At 38.0% G+C, this 22,223-nt stretch overlaps 1 protein-coding gene across 2 annotated transcripts in view; it reads left to right on the top strand.

Moving 5' to 3' along the window:
- The window catches only part of meis2b (Meis homeobox 2b), a 110,378-nt gene extending 105,598 nt beyond the window's left edge, over positions 1 to 4,780 (top strand). For both annotated transcript variants that reach the window (XM_061900419.1, XM_061900418.1), the window contains exon 13: positions 706 to 4,780. The gene's annotated coding sequence lies outside the window, so the exon portion shown is untranslated. The remainder of the gene's footprint in view (positions 1 to 705) is intronic.
- The last annotated feature ends 17,443 nt before the right edge of the window (positions 4,781 to 22,223 follow it).

Genomic DNA, 22,223 nt, shown 5'->3' with positions numbered 1-22,223 from the left:
AAAAAAAGGCAAACAAAGGGCGTCCACAATGGCAGAAAACAAACTTGACCACTCAAAACAAAAACAGCACAATGTTTTTACTATACACAAAAAACAAACTTAACAACTGTGACATAACAAAACCAAAAAAAACTTACTTTACAAGAGCATGACGGAAATAGCATGGCTTGGCATGCAGGTGTTGAGGAATACGAAAGTAAGTAGGTAAAGTTGCCAGGCCGAAGAACCGAAACAGAATGGCTTAAATAGCAGTGACATAATCAGTGATGGAACAGGTGCGTGACATGACAGCTGAAACAAATGAGTTGGCATGGTAACGAAAACAAACCAGGAAGTACAAAACAGGAAACAAGTGTCCAAAAAGCAAAACCGAACATGACCAAAACAAAACATGATCCATAGGCATCACAGAGCAAACCCCCCCCCCCCCCCCCCATTCCCCCCCACCCTTAAGGACAGCTCCCAGATGTCCAAAAACAAAACAAAACTATGATCAAGAGTCATAGGGTGGGAGGGGGACATGGCGGTGGGTTGTCAGACCTGATGTGGCGGACGACCACGTAGAAGCCACATCCGTGGCCGACGAGGAGGTCGGCGCCCTTGGCGTGACAATTTGGAATGTACTATGTTGTCGCTGTATTTATATTTCTGTTTTCTTTTTTTTTACAATTCCCAAGTAATTTTCCGTCCGCTTTCTGCATGCAGGCTTCCATGGTCGGCTCAGGGACGTTCTTCATGCAGCTGCGGAGCTTTGCAGCTGCCAGTCATACCTACGTGACCACCCTCACGCCCCCTGTTGTCTTTGTTGCCCTGTGGCTGCACACATGTATCGAGAGGTCAAACCATCCATGTCCACATCAAGAACACTGAAAGACTGTTGGCTGTTGAACTCCAATGGGGGAAAAAAAGACTTAATTCAGAGGAGAACAGTCATCTTCTACTCCTACTTAAATTATTTATTTATTTTTATACCACACTGCTCCTTTTTTGCCCTTTTCTTTTTGTCCGTCTCATCTTAACGAGAAGCTTTACTACCAAACCAGGAAAACAGTAAGGGTGTTCAAAGTGCGGCCGCCGGGGGATATTTGCAGCTCTTTTGTTGTCACGTCCAGAAATACCATTAAAGACAAATATTAGATATTATTAGGGCCACATTTTCATCAATTTCATACTAAAAACATGGAGATGTAGCTTTTCTATGTATAATATTTTACTTGTTACAATTGATTTCAGTGTGTTTCATTAACAGAAAGGTGAAATATATAACACATTCTTCATTTTTTGTATGCCACCCTCCATGGAAAACATTTGGACACACCTGATGTACACTGGTATGCACAAACACACACATAAACACTATGGGATATGTTTGACATTGGAATTGTGCTGTTTATATTTGTGCTTGTTTCTTTTGTATATTGCTCTAATTCCCTTGCATTTTCTTTTTGTATGTGACTCTAGGAAAACATAAAAATTGTGTTTTAATGAATTCAAAAACACAGCGTGGGAAAGTCTGCACTAAGCCCACAATGTTTATAAGTATCATTTTTTGTTTCACTGTTAACGTATTCCGTCAAGGCGCCAGCTTTTCCTACTTTAATGACGCTCCTTGAACGCACCGCTGGTGCAGAGCGCAGAAGTAAATATTATGAATAATATATTTGATGGCGACTTGTCCAGGGTGTACACCGCCTTCCGCCCGATTGTAGCTGAGATAGGCGCCAGCGCCCCCCGTGACCCCAAAAGGGAATAAGCGGTAGGAAATGGATGGATGGATGGAATTTACTTTCTCTCTGACACAGATAGACTCCTTTTTGATCTCTCAGCTTTGTTCCCGAATTGTGAAGCTGTGCGTCTAAAAAGCGCACAGCCTAATAAAATCAACTCAATGCAGAAAACATGTATTTGACTTGAACACATTTCATTTATTTTATAATTCTATTTTTTTGTAGTTACAATCTGTTTATGTACAATTTAAAAACAACAAAACGAAAAAAAACTGAATTACTTAAATATTGAACCGTCGTCCGTCCTCTCAGTTTTTATACGTAGGGGAACTTAACCAAAATTATCAGGTAAACGATCTCGTTTTTCTTCTTTTTTTGCCTTTACAGCTATTTAAAACCATTTAACATTTGTAATGCTTTTGATAGAATGTCAAAGGGACAAGCGGTGGGAAATGGATGTATGGAATTGTTCTTCAATGAACTCATAGCAAAAAAAAAAAAAGAAAAAAGAAGAAGCTTTATAGTCACAATAGCAAAAATGCTAAATTACACTCAATAAATGTCACTGTTTCAATTGTTTAGCATATACATGTTCTTTGTTTGTGTGAATGTGAGTGTGAATGTTGTCGGTCTATCTGTGTTGTCCCTGTGATGAGCTGGCGACTTGTCCAGGGTGTACACCTCCTTCCACCCGAATGCAGCTGAGATAGGCTCCAGCACCCCCCGCCACCCTAAAAGGGAAAAGCAGTAAAAAATGGATGGATGTTCAATGAAATTCTACCACATTCAATTGAGGAATAAATTCATCATGAATTCGTCAATGTGACATGCACGTTATGAAACATATCCAGCTTTCACATCAATTATGCTGTGGTTTAGTTTATTAGTACAGTATTAAATAATGATATGTATTACGCAGTTACAATACATGCTTACATTTGCACAATTCAATACGAGCTTATTCGCGTCACAATTACCAATAGTTTTATTTTATTATTTTAATTCAGTGAAAAAAATCGTATTTAGGACAAATATTAAACGTCTTTCATGTTTAGGCTAAGGACCACATGGGGCCTAATCCAATGCTTTTATATATAATAATAAAGGAATGGGATGTGGGAAAATAGGTTTTGAATTAAAAAATGGAGAGGTCGCTCGTGGGTGTTGGAGGAAAAAGAAGAGGTGACGTATTTGTGTTTGGGTTCGATAGCAGACGTGATTGCAGTGGTGTGTTATTGGATTGTTAGTGACAGACATGATGGATGCGCCTTCACTAATTCTAACATGCTGCGGCTTTTCTCTTTGTGCGCGTGCGCGTGTTTCATTCAATGTCTGTGTGTGCGTGGGTGTTTAATTTTACGTGTGGGCGTGCGCGCTTCATTTCGTGTGTGAGAGACGTGACCAAAATAAATAAATAAATAAATTGTCTGCGAGGTGCTTTTCGTTTCCCCGTTTTCAAATACACGACAATATGTTTTTTTAAGCGTCGTTTGGTTGCTTTTGTGCGACAAAGGAAATAAAATATTACACATGCTCAAAGAACACAGAGCTATGAGGTCGTTTATCAGTGTCACGCTGCAGCGTGTCCTCATTGCACCCACGACCCAAGGAGAATATAAACACGCTGATAAATATTAATTTTACATGGCAACATAAAATAGAAATGAATACAAAATTGCTATTATTTTTCAATAAGTAAACAAAAAATCAAGTATTATTCTCACTGCATATATACGTTAATATTTATTGTCACATCCCACAATTATTTATATTTTAATTATAACACTTATTATGTATTATGATTATATTGACTGTAATTAACATTAGCCGACTCTTATTTGTATTCTTATTGATGTCATTTTAAATTATTTAAATTCTGACTTCAAGCAAAATAATTACATTGATAAAATACCGCAGGATAAACATTGAGGGTTTAAAAACAATAAATTCCCCCTAAAACATCAAATGAATATTAGCCGAATAAATATGTTTGTCATTTTCTTTTAAATGTAAATGTCAACACTTTGTTTTGCCTTATAAAAAAAGAAAGTAATATACGTTACGTTTTAATTCAATTTATGAACGAAATATTACATCCTCTTCCGTGCGTGTGTGTGTGCGCGTGTGCGTTTGCGTAAGCGCCAACAGGCCTAATTGGTTCTCTTGTGCAGACAAGATAAATGCGTTGTGAAAGCTGCCGGAAACGTGCGCCTGTGCATATGAAATATAGGTCAGCTGCAACAACTCTCGACCAAACATTCATGCACAAACACTCATGCACGAATATTAAAGTGTTTACAAATATTAATGCACAAATGTTAATGCGCACAGACTTGACTTTTAACTGCATCTTGTAGGGTTTTTTATGCAGCAAGATAGAACAACAAAAAATAACGTGATGGTGATAAAAACAATATTTCTCGATAATACTCAGTGTATTTATTTGTTTACAATATGCAGAGGGCCAATAGAAAACCCTGTGCGGGCCGACAATGCTCTCCTCCACCCCGAGCCGTACACAATAAAAAAATATTATAATACACCTAATATAATACAATCCTAAAATGATTAAATGAATTAAATGTATATTAAAAATGCATAGAGATTTTTATTAAATGTGGTGCTCTTTTTACATGTTATTTATTCGCCTAACTTTCCATTTGTATTTCATGAAATGGAAATATTTACATTAAATGCTGTATAGTTTAAGTGTAACGTGTAGTATGAAAGCAATAAGAATTTTTTAAAATAAAAAAATAATAAATATGAATAAACACATTGCGCATATGTGAAAAATTGTTACATATTACATTTTTGGGAAAAGTGACTTCTGTACATATGTATAGTATGAATGTAAAGATGATATAAACACACTGTTTGTATTTAACTGTGCACGGTGGCCTCACATGCAAGAGTCAATGTGAAAATATATATATTGTCTTTATATCATGGCAACAAAACGTTGTAATAATTCAATTTATTCTTCTTGACTGACAAGAACTGGATAAATGTTAAATACAAAAAAATATATATGACAATGTTAATAAAAATAAAGGTCCATGCCTACTGTAAGTAGGCTATATTTGTCGGTGTGCTCCATGGCTAAACCTGCATTACATACATATAGTACCTGTGTGCTATATTTGCTCTTTTTCGCAAAAGGTGTAAAAAAAAACAATCAATCCCTCGATAGGCTCAAACTAAGTACATTTAAAAAACAAGAACAACGACATACAATTCAATGCCAAAGCTACATGTTAACCAATCAGACGCCTCTAAGTATAGTTTATAGTTGGGATACATTCACAGTTATTTGAAAATACTTATTTTAGACATAAATGTTTTCTTCGTTTTATTTGAAATATATGTTTTTTTCAACCATCGTTAATGTGTATTTTTTAATTGCTATGCAATGTATTATGTATAATTTTTTTCATTATTTAATTATGAATGCAATTAGATGTGTTTTGTATAATATCGTAAATGTGCATATTAGATGTCCAAACTTGTAATTTCTGATCAAGACACAAAAACAATAACAATCATTTCATAACAAAATTGATTTCAGTAAAGGTTAATTGTTTCTGGGCTGACCATGGTAAATACATTCCCATGAAGTAGGAATTATTAATTATAACTACAATATTTTCTTTGCTCAAGCATAAAAAAAAATATTCACAACCTTATAAGCACAGTCTTTATCTTTATGAGAGCCTTCCAAACATGAAGCAACCTTCACACTCCTTTAGTCCTAATGCATGCTGAGCCTGAGCCAATCAGGGGCCACGATTTTGGACCGTGTGCTGTTATTGGTTTTGGCTCATCTAGTGGCAAATGCTAGTGTAGTATACAGTGCTACTAAAGGTATTCACAGCCATTTACTTTTTTTATGTTACAGCCTTATTACAAAATGGAATACATACATTTTTGTCCTCACACAATACCCCATAATGACAATGTGAAAGTTTTTTTTTTCATGTATTAAAATTAAACAACTAAACACAAATTCACATGTACATAAGTATTTACAGCTTATGCTCAATACCGTATTTTCTGGACCATAGGGCGCACCGGATTATAATGAACAGGTCTATTCAGGTCTTTTTCATACGAAAGGTGCACCGGATTATAAGGCGCATTAATGAGGTCATATTAGGATTTTTTTCTAAATTTAAAACAATTCCTTGTGGCGTACATAACATGTAATAGTAGTTATTTGGTCAAAATGTTACATATGTTTTACAGACCATCTTCAAGTTGCTTCAGGATGCAGTCTTATTTATGTGTCTCACCTTCGACAGCGTCTTCTACCCGTCATCTTTGTTGTAGCGGTGTCGCGTGCAAAGACGGGAGTGGAACAAGTGTCTAAAGATGGAGCCATCTGTTTTAATGACATTCAGACTTTACTTAAATCAATAACAGAGCAACATCTTCTAGTGCAACAAAGCTGGAAATGTATCCCGCGAAAAACAGTCCGACCGGAACTCTCCAATAACTAAAGTTACTTGGGTGAATAATGTAAACTCACTACACTGGTAGTTTTTAGGGCTTGTTAAAACTACTTTATATTAGAAATGGCAACAGCGGAGGATGAATGTCCCATAACAAGAAGATAATGAAAAAGAAGAAGCTTTTCGACTACCGTGTCAGCACGGACTACGGTGTCGGCACGACACTGGTGAATCTGCGCAGATTTTCTGGATTTATGCAGATCTCAAATACACATCAGCAGTTACCGGAAGGTAAGAAAAGTTGGTTTTGTATAATATTCTGAAACAAAAGCCGGATAATATGTCTGCTAATGGGTGCTATTTTGCCTTCCTTATACACACAGCATATTAATACTTGTATCTCTGATTCCAGTAGTCGTAATGAGCCGACAATCCATTAAACATTTTGACAGAGTTTTGAGTGCCGTGTGTAATATTTTTTATTTTCAGTGGAACATTTAAAGTTTTGGTGTTGTTTACTAGTGTCATATTGCAGTCTACACATATCCCTTATGTGTGACTACCATCTACTGGTAACACTTATAATTACACCATGTACCAAATAAAATTGCTTCAAGGTCGGTAATCACAACCAGAATTACTCCATACATTAAGTGCACCGTGTTAAGAAGCGCACTGTCGATTTTTGAGAAAATGAAAGGATTTCAAGTGCGACTTATAGTTAAAAAAATATGGTACTTTGTTTATGCACCTTTGGCAGCAATTATTTGGCACACCTACAAACTCCGTTTCCACATGAGTTGGGAAATTGTGTTAGATGTAAATATAAACGGAATACTATGATTTGCAAATCATTTTCAACCCATATTCAGTTGAATATGCTACAAAGACAACATATTTGATGTTAAAACTGATAAAAAAATTTTTTTTTTCAAATAATCATTAACTTTAGAATTTGATGCCAGCAACATGTGACAAATAAGTTGGAAAAGGTGGCAATAAATACTGATAAAGTTGAGGAGTGCTCATCAAACACTTATTTGGAACATCCTACAGGTGTGCAGGCTAATTGGGAACAGGTGGGTGCCATGATTGGGTATAAAAGCAGCTTCCATGAAATGCTAAGTAATTCACAAACAAAGATGGGGTGAGGGTCACCAATTTGTAAGCAAATTGTCGAACAGTTTTAGAACATTTCTCAACGAGCTATTGCAAGGAATTTAGGGATTTTACCATCTACGGTCCGTAAAATCATCAAAAGGAAGTGAGGAAGGAAAGCACTTCACCTGACTCACCTGACAAACGCTTGGACTTGGATAGAGGAGGACAAGCTGCAGGAAGGGGGCTGTCAGGGAACGAAACATCTGCGGGGCGAGGAAGTCTACGCTAGGCCTCTGGATTGGCTGTCGGGGTGGTCATTGTCTTTCAAGTGCATCTAGACGAGCGTCTTGGCGTTCCGACATGGTGTTGAAACATGTGCCGAGCGCGCTAAAGTGTTCTTCTTGTTGTCCGAGTCTTTTGGCCTGCTGTTGTAGTAGCCATCTTTATCAGGTCAGTCTCTGCGAGGTCCATAATCTTGGCCGGTTATTATGTTAGGTTTCGAACAAGGATTTGACCCCAGGATGCACAGACGGGAGGCAAGGTTGAGTCACAAAATAAAGTTATCTTTAATGAGTCCAAAACGGATAAACTAAAGGCTATGGGGCAGACGTGCACACCATGGAAAGGACAAACAGAAGTAGGACCCTCGGTGGTCGGCAAAAGGTTCCAACGAAAAACTTCTCCTTACTACAGAGGAACTGTGGAGCAAAAACAAGAGGTGAGGAATAATGATAAAAAAAAGTAGAGAAAACGTACCAAGCTGGATGATGCGAGTCAGGCATGAGCATAAGGAATGTACAGGAGACAATAACCGTCAGGGAACAGCTGGCGGTGATGAACTTATATACTGCCAGGTAGCGATTAGTTGCAGGTGTGCCTTGCAGGGTACTAATAGATAGAGGAAAAACTGACACTGGAGGCATTACTAGGAAGAGATTAGATTTAACTAGATCTGACCAATCTAAGTCTATGTGCATGAACTGCTAAAGACTACTTGGCAATGTCTTCTAAGACCAACTGAAAAGTACAGTTGTGATTGATTGATTGTCTTGAAAATACGACCTAGATAAATGACAATATTCATAGACATTGCAAGGAAGACGCAAAAAGATACTTGTTTTCTCCCGGCATTTTGATTTTTTTTCAACCTCAGTGAGGATTATGCTGAATTTGTCATCTCAGTGGGAAACACAAGTTTTGAGAGCACACATTCTACAGTGATTGTTTTATTATGTTTTTTGTGTTTATTTTGTGTAGCTTGTTGCAACATGATGCTTACAGTGCATCACTATAGCTGGATCTGCTTATCAGTCAGCTTTTAAAACTTGTAACTCATCCTATGTGTATTCGGGCTCAAAAAAAAAAAAAGGTTCTGGATCATCATTTGTCCCAAAGTAGTCTCTGCCTTAATGACAAATAGTTGTATTTTCTTAAAGAAAATACCGAACGTTGTGATGCGTATATGAAATCAATCTTCCACTGTAATGCCTAAAATTACCAACATACGGTAAATATAGTATGTTATTATTAATGTGCCTGTTGTATGTTACTACAGTACATAAACACTTACAGCATATGTAATGTGAGTTGCTTTTTAGAAGGCTTATTAGGCGGAATAGAGCAAATCCCTGTTAGCTACATTGTTAGTCATGTTCTAGGAGCCATATTTTACAAATAAGAATGCATAAAAAAGAGAAGCACATGTGTGTTCTTGTGTCAGAAAGTATTGTGAATGATAGGTACATTTCTGAAAAAAAGTGCAGTTCCCCTTTAAAGCAACAAAGTCTCCAAGGCAGAAGCATATTAGAAAGTAACAAGTAAAAATGTGTCCGCATCACGGTATGGTATGGTTTTGCTGTTTATTGTCATTGCACAAATACAATAACATTTCATTTTAACCACAAACCTGTTCAAGAGTAAACTAACATTGTACAGAAGACAGATCAGGAATGGTGAAGGTTTGCCACTCAATAGCGCCCCCTAAAAGGTGGGAAAAAAGTAGAGGCTGGCGAAGGATGAGTAAGAAAAAGTCAATCTCTGACTGGCCTCCTACTGGGGCCGAGAAAAAAAACTTGACCGCCGATAAGCACATCCATCCATCCATCCATCCATCCATCATCTTCCGCTTATCTGAGGTCGGGTCGCGGGGGCAGCAGCCTAAGCAGGGAAGCCCAGACTTCCCTCTCTCCAGCCACTTCGTCTAGCTCTTCCCGGGGGATCCCGAGGCGTTCCCAGGCCAGCCGGGAGACATAGTCTTCCCAACATTTTACACAGAAAACCTCAAGACAGGAGGGCAGGCGGCAGGCATTTGGACCCAAACTGGCAGCCACCTGGGCGCTGCTCCGTTGTTCATCATACCATGTGGGTGAAGTGATGGCAAGGGTGGGGATGGGGGTATGTGTACATATGCAGCCTTATCTTTCTAGGTCTTGTGACAGGAAGGAGTTTGTTTCAACCTCGTTGCACTGTCCTCGAGAGGAATCTTGAAGCAACAACTTTGCCAAGTCACAGCCAGTGAAAACAATCAATATTAGAATGGTTGTGTTTGACAGGGAGAACAAATGTGAAACTTTTTGACTCCTTGTCTGTTTCTGGTCCTCAAATTCATCTTGGTGGGCTGACGATCTTGTCAATTTTGTCGAGAGGCAAGTTGATCAGTTCCATTGTCTAGATTTGGAGAGCAATCAAAAAAATAGGCAACAAGAAAGTTAAGACAAGACAAAACAAAGAAGCAAGCAGGGCTGACACGGAGAGGAGATGGAGTGTGACCGTCTTTGCCAAGAGCCGAGAGGAAAACTTACTGCATCATGAGCTTAACTGAATGAATAATTGTGTTCAGCAAGTGTTGTCACAATTCATAAATTACCAATCCAACCTAATTAATGACAGCATTTGTTCATTCCGAATGGTTAATAATACATAGGTTAGTGTTTTTTACACCTAACAGTGCCCACTGTTTAAAAACTTTCCCTCGGTCAACATTCCACACTACAAAATATTAAAAGTTTGTAAGCATTAGAAAATGGATGGATGGATGATTTGTGATGATGGTATCAGATCAATCAATATCTGTATCGGCCAAAATATTCAAAGCTCCAATATCAGTATTGTATGGTAATCAACACCCCTAATATTATGTAATAAACATATTTAAACACTTTGAAGTAGACAGTGTCAACAGTAACACATTTTTGGTGTCTTGAATAAATGATGAAATGAGCTGGAAATATTGTGATTCGTATAAAATAAAAATTTAAGCTACAAGTAAAACGGTCGAACGCACAAAATCACTACATTGTCACAATCCGAATTAATGAAATGCACAGATCTGGTCAATTTTAAAATCAGATACAATTGTGTACAAAGCAAACAACAATCTGCTACCTAATAATGTAAAACCTTTTTTTCAACAAGATAACAAAGCTTAGGAAACATTCTTAATGAAAAAAAAAATACAATCTGTATGCACGCACACACGCTTTGAACGTGCGTAGGTAGAAATTAAACCAATGTAAAATTCTATTACAGTACTTTTATACATCTTAATCTGTTATTTGTTCTCAAAAAGTGGTAAATTGGCACACACTGACCAAAGGAAGTGAAAAAACTAGGCTGCAACAGGGCAATTCTTCTAGGTTTCATGACACTTCTCTTGCACAAAACGTTTACATTTCTTTTCAAATAAGGAATACATATATCATAAACAATAGAACAGAATAGAATAGAATAGAAAGTACTTTATTGATCCCTGGGGGGAATTCAGCACCACAGTTCGCTCATACAATAGACAATAATAATAATCAATAATATATAACATATATTATATATAATATACATAATTTATGAATAATATAAATATATTCTACATATATTCTACATTTAGGTGCAGTCAAGAAGGAACATATGCATTATACAGTCTGATGGCTGTCGGTATGAAGGACATCCTGTGTCGTTCCGTGTTACATTTTGGGAGTCTGAGCCTTCCACTGAGCGTGCTCATTCTCTCCGTGTAGTGGGTGTGAGGTGTTGTCCATAATGGCTAGGAGTTTTGCTAGACTTTTCCTCTCTGACACCACCGCCAGAGAGTCCAGCTCCACTCCCACCACGTTACTGGCCTTTTCTACCAGCTTGTCCAGTCTGTTTGTGTCCCTCACTCTTAGCCCGCTGCCCCAGCACCACAGCGTACAAGAAGGTACAATATTTGTTATATTTGACATGAAGTAGTGATATTTTATAGAAAAAAACGACTAATGTCGTCAATTACGGTTTTTCCACCATCATTTGACTCAAAGCAGTAAGAAGTTTGCAAACTTGTAATACAGTAGGAATGTTTTCCTTTATCAGGAAGTGTTATTCATCACTTGTATCATTTGAACTAATCCAGACCACCAGTGTCCTTTCCTTTTAGTTGTATTGGGAAGTCAGTGTTTTGTGTCAGCCTGGCCCCTTTCCGCCTGCAGCTCTGTCCATCTGGCTCTGGACATACATGTTTTCCTTCAGATTAGGGGGAAGTGAGAACGATTGGGACCGGCACGGTGGACACAGGACTTGGCGCAGTGATCTCCGTTTCGGAATCAAAGTGGCACATGTCGACCCAGGTTTTTCACCTGACATTTTGTCCACACTATTGTCCAGCATGTGTGACAGCCCCTCACGCTGGAGTTACAGCCCCGACCCAACTGCTCTTTCAATTTAAGGGTTTATTTTCCTTTCGTTCATCACTGCCTGTACTCTTTTCAAAGGCAGTCCAAAAGTCTAAAAGATGTGTTTATTTCAATTGAAGTGCTTTTAAAAAAAAATTATATTACAGTAATTTCTGGACCATAGGGCGCACCGGAGGGGTAGTTTTTTTATTCAATTTTTCTAAATTGAAAACACTTCCTTGTGGTCTAAATAACATGTAGGGGTGGTTCTTTGGTCAAAATGTTGCCAACATTATGTTTTATAGATCATCTTCAGATGGTTTCTAACAGTCGCTCCAGTATGCGCTGTTTTTTAGGCGGTCTTATTTACGTGGCTCACCTTTAACAGCTTGTTTTCTCCATCACCTTTATTGTAGCGGTGTAGCATGCAAGGACGGCAGGCGAAGAAGGGTCAAATGATGGCGCTAACTATTTTAACGACATTCCCACTTTACTTAAATCAATAAGAGAGCAGCATCTCTTCATCCGTAGCTCACTAGTGCAGTAACAACGCCGGAAATAATAAAGTTCCTTGGGTGAGTAATGCAAACTCACTACTCACTACTCACTACTCACCGGTATGTTTTAGCACGTTAATGGCTAAAAAGAAGCTTATCAACTACAGTGTCGGGACCAACTACAAAGGCGGATCCCAAATACAGATCAGCAGGTATCAGAAAGTAAGAAAAGTTGCTTTTGCATAATATTGCGAAACAAAATGCCAGATAATATGTCTTACCTTATACACCCACCTTGTATGTTGAAGCACAGTACAATCCATCAAGCGGTGCAGCTTCATTACTTTCCAAAGTTGTACTAAAAATTAGATAGATTTTTACATAGATACAATGTTGGTGTTGTTTACTTGAGTCATATTGCAGTCTACATGTAACTATTGTGTGTGACTACCATCTACTGGTCACATTTATCATCACACCATTCACCAAATAAAATAGCTTTGAGATCGGTAAGCACAACCAACGTGATTCCGTAGAAAATTTAGCGCACTATGTTATAAGGCGCACTGTCGAGTTTTGAGAAAATTCAATGATTTTAAGTGCGCCTTTTCGTCTGAAATAAACGGTAATCCACATTAGTAACACTGAGACTGAGGATCTTTTTAGAGTTGTCCAACCTCAATATTTTTACAGATAAAGCCACAGCATTCAATGCTAAAATGTGTCGACTGATGAAGACACATGTTGTGGATTTTTGTCAGAGCAAAGAAAACAACTTAACATTTAGGTTTTGGGATGGAAAGACAAAAAGCAAAAAATAAAATCTTTAATGTCTCGCTTACGAGGGGTGAAGTCGTCCACAGCAACATGATACAAATTTGATGTAAAGAGAATATTGTCAAAAATTGTTTGGCCAGCGGCACATTAACATTATCGGCGACGTGGCCCGGTTGGTAGACTGTGCCAGCAACTTGAGGGTTCCAGGTTTGATCCCTGCTGCTGTCATTCTAGTAACTGTCATTGTGTCCTTGGGCAAGACACTTTACCCACCTTCTCCTAGTGCTCTCACACTGGTTCAAATGTAACTTAGATATTGGATTTCACTATGTAAAGCGCTTTGAGTCACTAGAGAAAAGTGCTATATAAATATAATTCACTTCACCTCACTTCACAATAATACATCTTAACAAGAGACGAAGAATGAATGGTAACCGTCCAGGGAAAAACACAAAAAAAACAAATAAGTTAAAACAGAAAAAGATTACTCGCTCCTATATATTCCAAAGTCAACTGTCGGTTTTATTATAGGAAAATGGAATAGTTTGGGAACAACAGCAACCAAGTCACGAAGTGGTAGGCCACGTAAACTGACAGAGAAGGATCATTGGACGCTGAAGTGCATAGTACAAAGAGGTCGCCAACTTTCTGCACAGTCTGTTGCTGTAGCGCTCCAAACTTCATGTGACCTTCCAACTAGCCCACGTACAGTATGCAGATAGCTTCATGGAATGGGATTCTATTGCCGGGCAGCTGCATCTAAGCCATACATCAGCAAGTATAATGCAGAGCGTCGGATGTAGTGGTGCAGTGGAGACACGTTTTCTGAAGTGATGAATCACGATTTTCCATCTGGCAATCTAATGGATGAGTCTGGGTTTGGAGGATGCCAGGAGAACGGTACATTCCGGATTGTACTGTGTCGAGTGTGAAATTTGGTGGAGGGGGAATTATGGTGTGGGGTTGTTTTTCAGGAGTTGTACTTTGCCCCTTAGTTCCAGTGAAAGGAACTTTGAATGTTCCAGGATACCAAAACAATTGGAAAATTCCATGCTCCCAACCTTATGCGAACAGTTTTGAGCGGACCTCTTCCTCCTCCAACATGACTGTGCACTAGTGCACAAAGCAAGGTCCATAAAGACATGGATGACAGAGTCTGCTGTGGATAAACTTGACTGGCCTGACCTGAACCCAATAGAACACTTTTGGGATGAATTAGAATGGAGACTGAGAGCCAGACCTTCTCGACCAACATTAGTGTGAGACCTCACCAATGCGCTTATGGAAGAATGGTGGAAGATTCCTATAAACACAATCCGCAACTTTCATATATATATATATATATATATATATATATATATATATATATATATATATATATATATATATATATATATATATATATATATATATATATATATGTATATATATATATATATATATATATATACATATATATGTATATATATATATATATATGCAATGCCATCCCGTTCCTAACCCATAGGGTTCAATATGATGTCGGTCGACCTTTTGCAGCTATTACAGCTTCAACTCGTCTGGGAAGGCTGTACTCTCTCTCTCTCTCTCTCTCTCTCTCTCTCTCTCTCTATATATATATATATATATATATATATATATATGGTAGCATGAACTATTTAATACAAGTGCAAACTACACATCTAAACTATTTTTTACACCCCAAAGGTACACTTGTTGTGATGGTGCATCTGGAATGGTCTAGGTGCAAAAAAAGCATATTGCACAAGATTTTAATGTATAACAGATATATGTTGGATGTCCTGTAGCTCCACATAAGACAAAACACCGTGAATAAACAGCAGACAGTAAACAAATCAATTTAATTAGTTTTAATCAAGTCATCGATCAGCTATAAAATTATTAAATAATTTCTTAATCAATGATATGTCAAATAGGTTTATTTCTGACAATCCAAATGTGTTGACAAGCACAAAGATTCTCTCTTTGTTTGTTTTTGCAGTGGAATTTCCTCCTTCCTCAGGAGCCGTGCCGGATTGCACATACTTCTAGACGTGCTAAATGTACTTTAAACACCAAGCAACAGCCGCAGTACAGCAGCAAGAGCTAGAATATTATATTTGCATCTCCTACTCCCAGTATTGCGGGCTTTCCGATAATCAGCATATGTTTGCACATTCATGAAGACAGAAACCCTATATGGATAGCACTCTCTATTTCACTTACTTCAGAGACAAGTTTAGTAGATCAGCTTGGTGTGCATTATCGAGTTTGCACTTGCACATGCGAAGGTTCAGTAGATCAGTGTATGCCAGGATTGAGCTGAAGTTTTGTTTCTTCTACATTTTACAGTGTAGACTGAGCAAAGGTCAAACACAAACAGAAATGGCAAAAACTGACCTTTTGATGAAATGCAACATTTTTTGACATTTTCTTTCTTCTAGAGTTAAAGTTAAAGTTAAAGTACCAATGATTGTCACACACACACTAGGTGTGGTGAAATTAGTCCTCTGCATTTGACGAATCCCTTGATCACCCCCTGGGAAGTGAGGGGAGCAGTGGGCAGCAGCGGTGTCGCGCCCGGGAATCATTTATGGTGAATTAACCCCCAATTCAAACCATTGATGCTGAATGTCAAGCAGGGAGGCAATGGGTCCCTGCTTGATGGCCTATTGGTGGCCTTCTCCCCGTCTCTTCATCTCATCTATTTTTAGGAGCATTCCTGATAGTTGAGCACTTTGTAGCGAGGGTCTGTAAAGTTGAATGTGAAGGGTTAGGGTAGAAAATGGATAGATGGGTTTAGGTATTCTTTCATTAGTCATTATAATAATTAAGGATATGCAATACTAGTTGATGTTTTCTTGATAGGTTGAAAAGCTTGCAAAAACCTTTATTCTCCACTACTGAGTGAGGTCAAGGCAAGTGGGGTGGTTGGGTGAATACAACGTGTTTTGGACTAATTGCAGCTAATATAAGTGGTTGAAACTAACTTGCAGGGGCAGAACGTGGCTGAGATGATAATTTGGTGCTGGTCGGGATTATTCAGACAGGAAAGGATGCCTTTAGATCACAGGTGTTAAACTCAAAGCCCGGGAGCCAGGTTTGGCCCGCCACTTCATTTTATCATTTTATTTGTCCCTCTAAAGCCTTTTTTTTAAACTATAGACAACATATATATATATATATGTATATATATATATGTATATATATATATATATATATATATATATATATATATATATATATATATATATATATATATATATATATATATATATATATATATATATATATATATTATTCATAGTAAAAAAAAAAATAATATTTTACAGTAAGGTTCTAGAAACTGAATTTTTTTGCCTTTTTTTACCATAAAAACACAGTACTGTTTTTCCATTTACAGTAATATACACTACATTTTTAGGGTGAAATTATTGCAACTTACCATTTTTTTTTCATTTTAGTTTAAGAAAATCTGCTAATAAAATGCATTAAAAAATGTGTAATAATAGCATTCACTGTCAGAACAAAACATAACTGCGATGTGGCCCTCAGTGAAAACGACATCAAGACCAGTAATACACATCAGGAGCACCCGACTGCAGATGCATAATGGAATAATCTCCTGATTAAACTGCCTCCGGAACCCGGTTCAGGTAGAAAAATCTATTCTCTGTTGTCATCCCGCCATGCACTGTCATGAGGAAACGCAGATGTTTTTTGTTTTTCTTGTACCCGAATATAATTTTTTTTAAAGTATTTGTTTGAAATAAGTATTTCTAAAAAACAATTTTTTTTCTGAAAGCCGTATGCGGATTCGGCTCCACCCGTAGTACAGCGTAGGGTTGAACGGTTTACCGGTATTAGTATAGTACCGCGATACTAATGAATCATATTCGGTACTATACCGCCTCTGAGAAGTATCTGCCCCCCACACCTCTGTTGTCGTCACGTCGTGTCATTGCAGGTTTACGAGCAGACAAGCATATTCGGCAGCGCACAATCGCGGAGTACTTACAAGCAGACAGTGTGTAGACAGAAAAGGGAGAACGGACGCATTTTGGCTTAAAAACTAAAGATAAAGGTGAAGTTATAACACTGAAACGCCCTCAGGAAGAGGTGCTTCAAGACATGGCTACCAAGCTAGCGGCTTAAGTCCAGTTGCTGTCGGCAGAGGTTTAGGTACTTCTAAATCACTAATCGTCGCATCTATGGCGACGAATAAAGTAAGTTTCTTACAAATACGAGGAATAGCTAAACATGCTTCACTACACTACACCTGACATCCACTGAAATGATAACAAGTACAAGAGCGTATCTAGTCGATACAACTATGATTACATCGATATTTTTTAGTATCACATCTTCTTTCATTTTTAAAAACAATTGTATTATGTTTATGAACTCAGGAAATATGTCCCTGGACACATGAGGACTTTGAATATGACCAATGTATGATCCTGTTACTACTTGGTACCGGATCGATACACACATTTGTGGTATCATCCAAAAACTAATGTAAAGTAACAAACAGCAGAAGAATAAGTGATTAATACATTTTAATAGAAGTGTAGATAGAACATGTAAAAGAGAAAGACAGCAGATATTAACATTAAATAAACAAGTAGATTAATATTTTATTTTCTACCACTTTTCCTTAATAATTTTAGCAAAATAATAGAATGGAAAATGATACAATATGTTACTGCATATGTCAGCAGACTAAATAGGAGCCTTTGTTTGTTTACTTACTAATAAAAGACAAGTTGTATAGTGTTTTCACTGTTTTATTTAAGGACAATCTTGCAATAAGAAACATATGTTTAATGTACCACAAGATTTAGAAAAGGTATCAAAAAGTACCGAAAAGTATCAAAATAATTTTAGTGCCGATACCAAAATATTGGTATCGGGACAACACTAGTCCAGGGCCTCTCGACAGTGGGCGCAGGGCTTGTTTAAGGAGAAGTGACTCTCATGTTCAGACTGAATCCATACAATTGCAGTTATATCCCTGCAGCCTTGCTTACCATCCTTTCTGAGAGCCTTGACAAAGGGAATGTCACTCAGTGTGACAGCATTGGAAGTGAAGTGTTACCAAATCTTCAGCTCATGTAAGATTACATTCAAGAGGACTTTGGAGCAACGAGTGGCTTGATTTTGATATGTAGAAACATGGAGTTCAACTCATCAACCAAGGGAGTCAATGAACCTTTGTTGAACTGGATGGCAGAGAGATTTTGGTTGGAATTAACTCCCTTGTTGAGAATTCGACACGACTAGTTTGCTGCAATGAGTCCTGAAAGGGTCATCTCAGATCGGAAGTGTGCTCATATCACATAACGCTTACTTTAGTTCCACACATACAGGACAGTTGTTTCATTTAGTGCCCAGGTCCCAAGTCTTATTTTTATTACTGTTATGCATAATCTAATGTTAGGATCAAAATAGGAAAACGTTTTAAAGAAGAGATTCACGTCTTATATGCATAATCAAATTTTAGGATCCACATAGGAAAACGTTTTAAAGAAGAGATTCTGAGGGTATGTTAGAACTTTTTAACTATTATGACTTTTTCTTTGTTTAATCTTTGGGTTTTGTGTTTGCATTCCTCAATGCCAGTCAATGGCCGGTGTGCCTGAGTGTTCCATCTCTCACCACAACACACTACAAATAACGATCATGGTACCTGAGAAGAAAAAAATATATTTTCCTTTTTGTATCCTACAGGCAGTACAGAATCAAAAACCGATATCAGTGTGTAAAGGATATTGCCACAAGAGTTTGGAAACACTTCAGAAAACCACTGTCAGTAACTACAGTTGGTCGCTACATCTGTAAATGCAAGTTACAACTTGACTATGCAAAGCGAAAGCTATTTATCAAACAACACCCAAAAAGTCAGCCGACTTCCCTGAGCCAAGCTTATCTAAGATGTGGAATGTGGAAAGTGTTCTGTGGTCTGACGGGTCCGCATTTTAAATTGTTTTTGGAAACTGTGGACATTGTGTCCTCCGGACCAAAAAGGAAAAGAACCGTCTGGATTGTTAAAGGCGCAAAGTTCAAAACTCAACATCTGTGATGGTATGGGGGTGTATTAGTGCCCAAAGTATGGGTAACTTACACATCTGTGAAGGCACCGTTAATGCACACATACAGGTTTTGGAGCAACATATGTCGCCATCCAAGCAACGTTATCATGGACGCCCCTGCTTATTTCAGCAAGACAACAGACAACAGCATAGCTTCATAGTAAACGAGTGTGGGTACCAGATTAGCCTGCCTGTATTCCAGACCTGTCTCCCATTGAAAATGTGTGGCACAATATGAAGTGTAAAATAACACAACGTAGACCCCGAACTGTTGAACAACTTAAGCTGTACATCAAGCGAGAATGGGAAAGAATTCCACCTGAAAAGCTTCCAAAATTGGTCTCTTCAGTTCCCAAACGTTTACTTAGTGTTGTTATAAGGAAAGTTAATGTCACACAGTGGTAAAAATGCCCCTGTGCCAACTTTTTTGCAATGTGTTGCTGCCAACACATTGCATGTCAATGATTATTTGCAAAAAAAAAATAAATAACGTTTCTCAGTTCAAACTTTAAATATCTTGTCTTTGCAGTTTCTCAGTTCGAACATTAAATATCTAGTCTTTACAGTCTATTCAAATTGAATAACAGTTGAAAAGGATTCGCAAACCATTGTATTGTTTTTACTTACAAATTACACAATGTGCCATCTTCACAACCTTGATGTGGAAAAAGTGGGTTTATTAAATAAGTGGTCATTTGCTATAAGGCGCAGAATAACATGTGTGAATACTTTTCAGCATTCACACAATATATGAATCCTCATGCGATGGTTTAGAAAATACTGTAAAAGCTGCTCACAAGTGCGAGTCCCAGGTGATGAATGAGCAAGGCCGAGCTCATCAATCATTTCGCCAGTGCGCCTGGCAAAGAGCAATGTGACAGGAACGGTCAAATAACGTTTAGCACACGAGGAACCCTGTGTTTGGGGAGAGATTATTACTGTCACAGCTCTAATGGATTAGCTTGGACCAGCAAAGATTCAGCCAATGAGCCTGCAGGGCTGTGCATTAGCATAGCTATCAGAGATACAGGCAGCCAGCAGCAGGTTGGTGATTGACAGATGGAGGTGGCTGCCCAGTAGACATGTAGGCGGTCTCAGTCCAAGCAGCGCCGAGCCAATTATATGTGCAGAAACAGGGCCATTCATCATTCAGTTAGACACCTGTCCAGGCACACAAAGGGAAGCGGGGAGCCTCAGTCAGCATCACTAGATGGAGATGATGCTCATTAGATTGGACTAGGAGGAATACAACAAGCCCAGAGTTCACATTTAGAGCACAATACAGCAAAACAATACACGTGACACTATGGTGATGATTCTCTCTTCTCTAGGATGCACACGAAAGAACAATGACAGAACAAAGTCACTTGTGCTACAAGGTAGTCATATTGCCTGATTCTACTGTGTAGGTGTCGGACGTATACATGTATGTATGAATAAGAGGGGACTACAACAAATGTTACACATCCGGGTTCATGCATTGATTAGGCACATGTGCATACATTATCCTGGACATAGATTAACCTTTGACCCCTTACCCTTTGACCCGAGTTCTAGGGGCAAGCTGTGTTGTATTTGTGTTGCTATGATACTTATGCCATGATACTGATACTTGTAGCAGTATACACTATTGTCCACGTCAGCTAAGAGCTCAACCAAACCAGGTTGAGAAAAAAAAAGCTTTTTCAAACCACAAGTACTTACATGGGAAAATGTAAAAAAAAAAAAAAAAAAATCCAAAACCAGTGAAGTTGTCATGTTATGTAATTTATAAACAAAAACAGAATGATTTGCAAAACCTTTTGAACTTATATTCAATTGAATAGACTGCAAAGACAAGATAATTAAAGGCCTACTGAAACCCACTACTACCGACCACGCAGTCTGATAGTTTTTATATCAATGATGAAATATTAACATTGCAACATATGCCAATACTGCCGATTTAGTTTACTAAATTGCAGGTATCCTGTGGAAAACGCCGCGGAATGATGACGCGTGCACGTGACGTCACGGACTGTCAGGAAATATTAGCTCAGCACCAGTTGCCTCTTTTGTTCGCATAATTACACAGTAATTTGGACATCTGTGTTGCTGAATCTTTTGCAATTTGTTCAATTAATAATGGAGACTATAAAGAAGAATGCTGTTGGTGGAAAGCGGTGTATTGCAGCTGTCTTTTACACCGAGACACAGCCGGTGTTTCATTGTTTTTAACACAGAGAGGTCAAGCGAACATGTTTCTCTACGTCAATCAGCATGTTTTTGGATGGGAAAATTGTGATATATATCTTAATGGAGACATCATTGGATTATTCGTCCTCCTGCAGTAGCTGTTTAAAAGGCAGCTGTGAGCTTGGCTCCTCAGCTTCTCTCTGAGACACTGCATGTTCACCGCAGCCATCCGACATCAAAGTATGTCTTTACAATCTCACTAAAACACTATTAAAACAATAAGCAGATAAGGGATCTTCCAGAATTATCCTAGTAAATGTGTCTAATTAGATCTGAAACGCTCACACTGCCGCCGCCCGGAGCCGTCGCTTTATATTTTATTTTTATTTTTATTATTTTATTAATCATTTGCTATCAATATCATCATCCACGAATCTTTCATCCTCACTCAAATTAATGGGGAAATTGTCGTTTTCTCGGTCCGAATAGCTCCTGCTGCTGGAGGCTCCCATTAAAAACAATGTGAGGACGTGAAGAGCCCTCAACCTTGTGACGTTATCGTCTGCGACTTCCGGTAAAGGCAGGGCTTTTTTTTCAGCACCAAAAGTTGCAAACTTTATCGTCGATGTTTTCTACTAAATCCTTTCAGCAAAAATATGGCGATATCGCGAAATGATCAAGTATGAAATAGAATGGACCTGCTATCCCCGTTTAAATAACAAAATCTCATTTTAGTAAGCCTTTAATGTTGGAAAAAAAA

This window comes from Nerophis ophidion, linkage group LG05 (genome assembly GCF_033978795.1).
Source record: "Nerophis ophidion isolate RoL-2023_Sa linkage group LG05, RoL_Noph_v1.0, whole genome shotgun sequence".
In the NCBI taxonomy this organism is placed as follows: Eukaryota; Metazoa; Chordata; class Actinopteri; order Syngnathiformes; family Syngnathidae; genus Nerophis; species Nerophis ophidion.
Note: the sequence above shows the minus strand (reverse complement) of the source record. Positions and strands in the feature narration are given on the sequence as shown.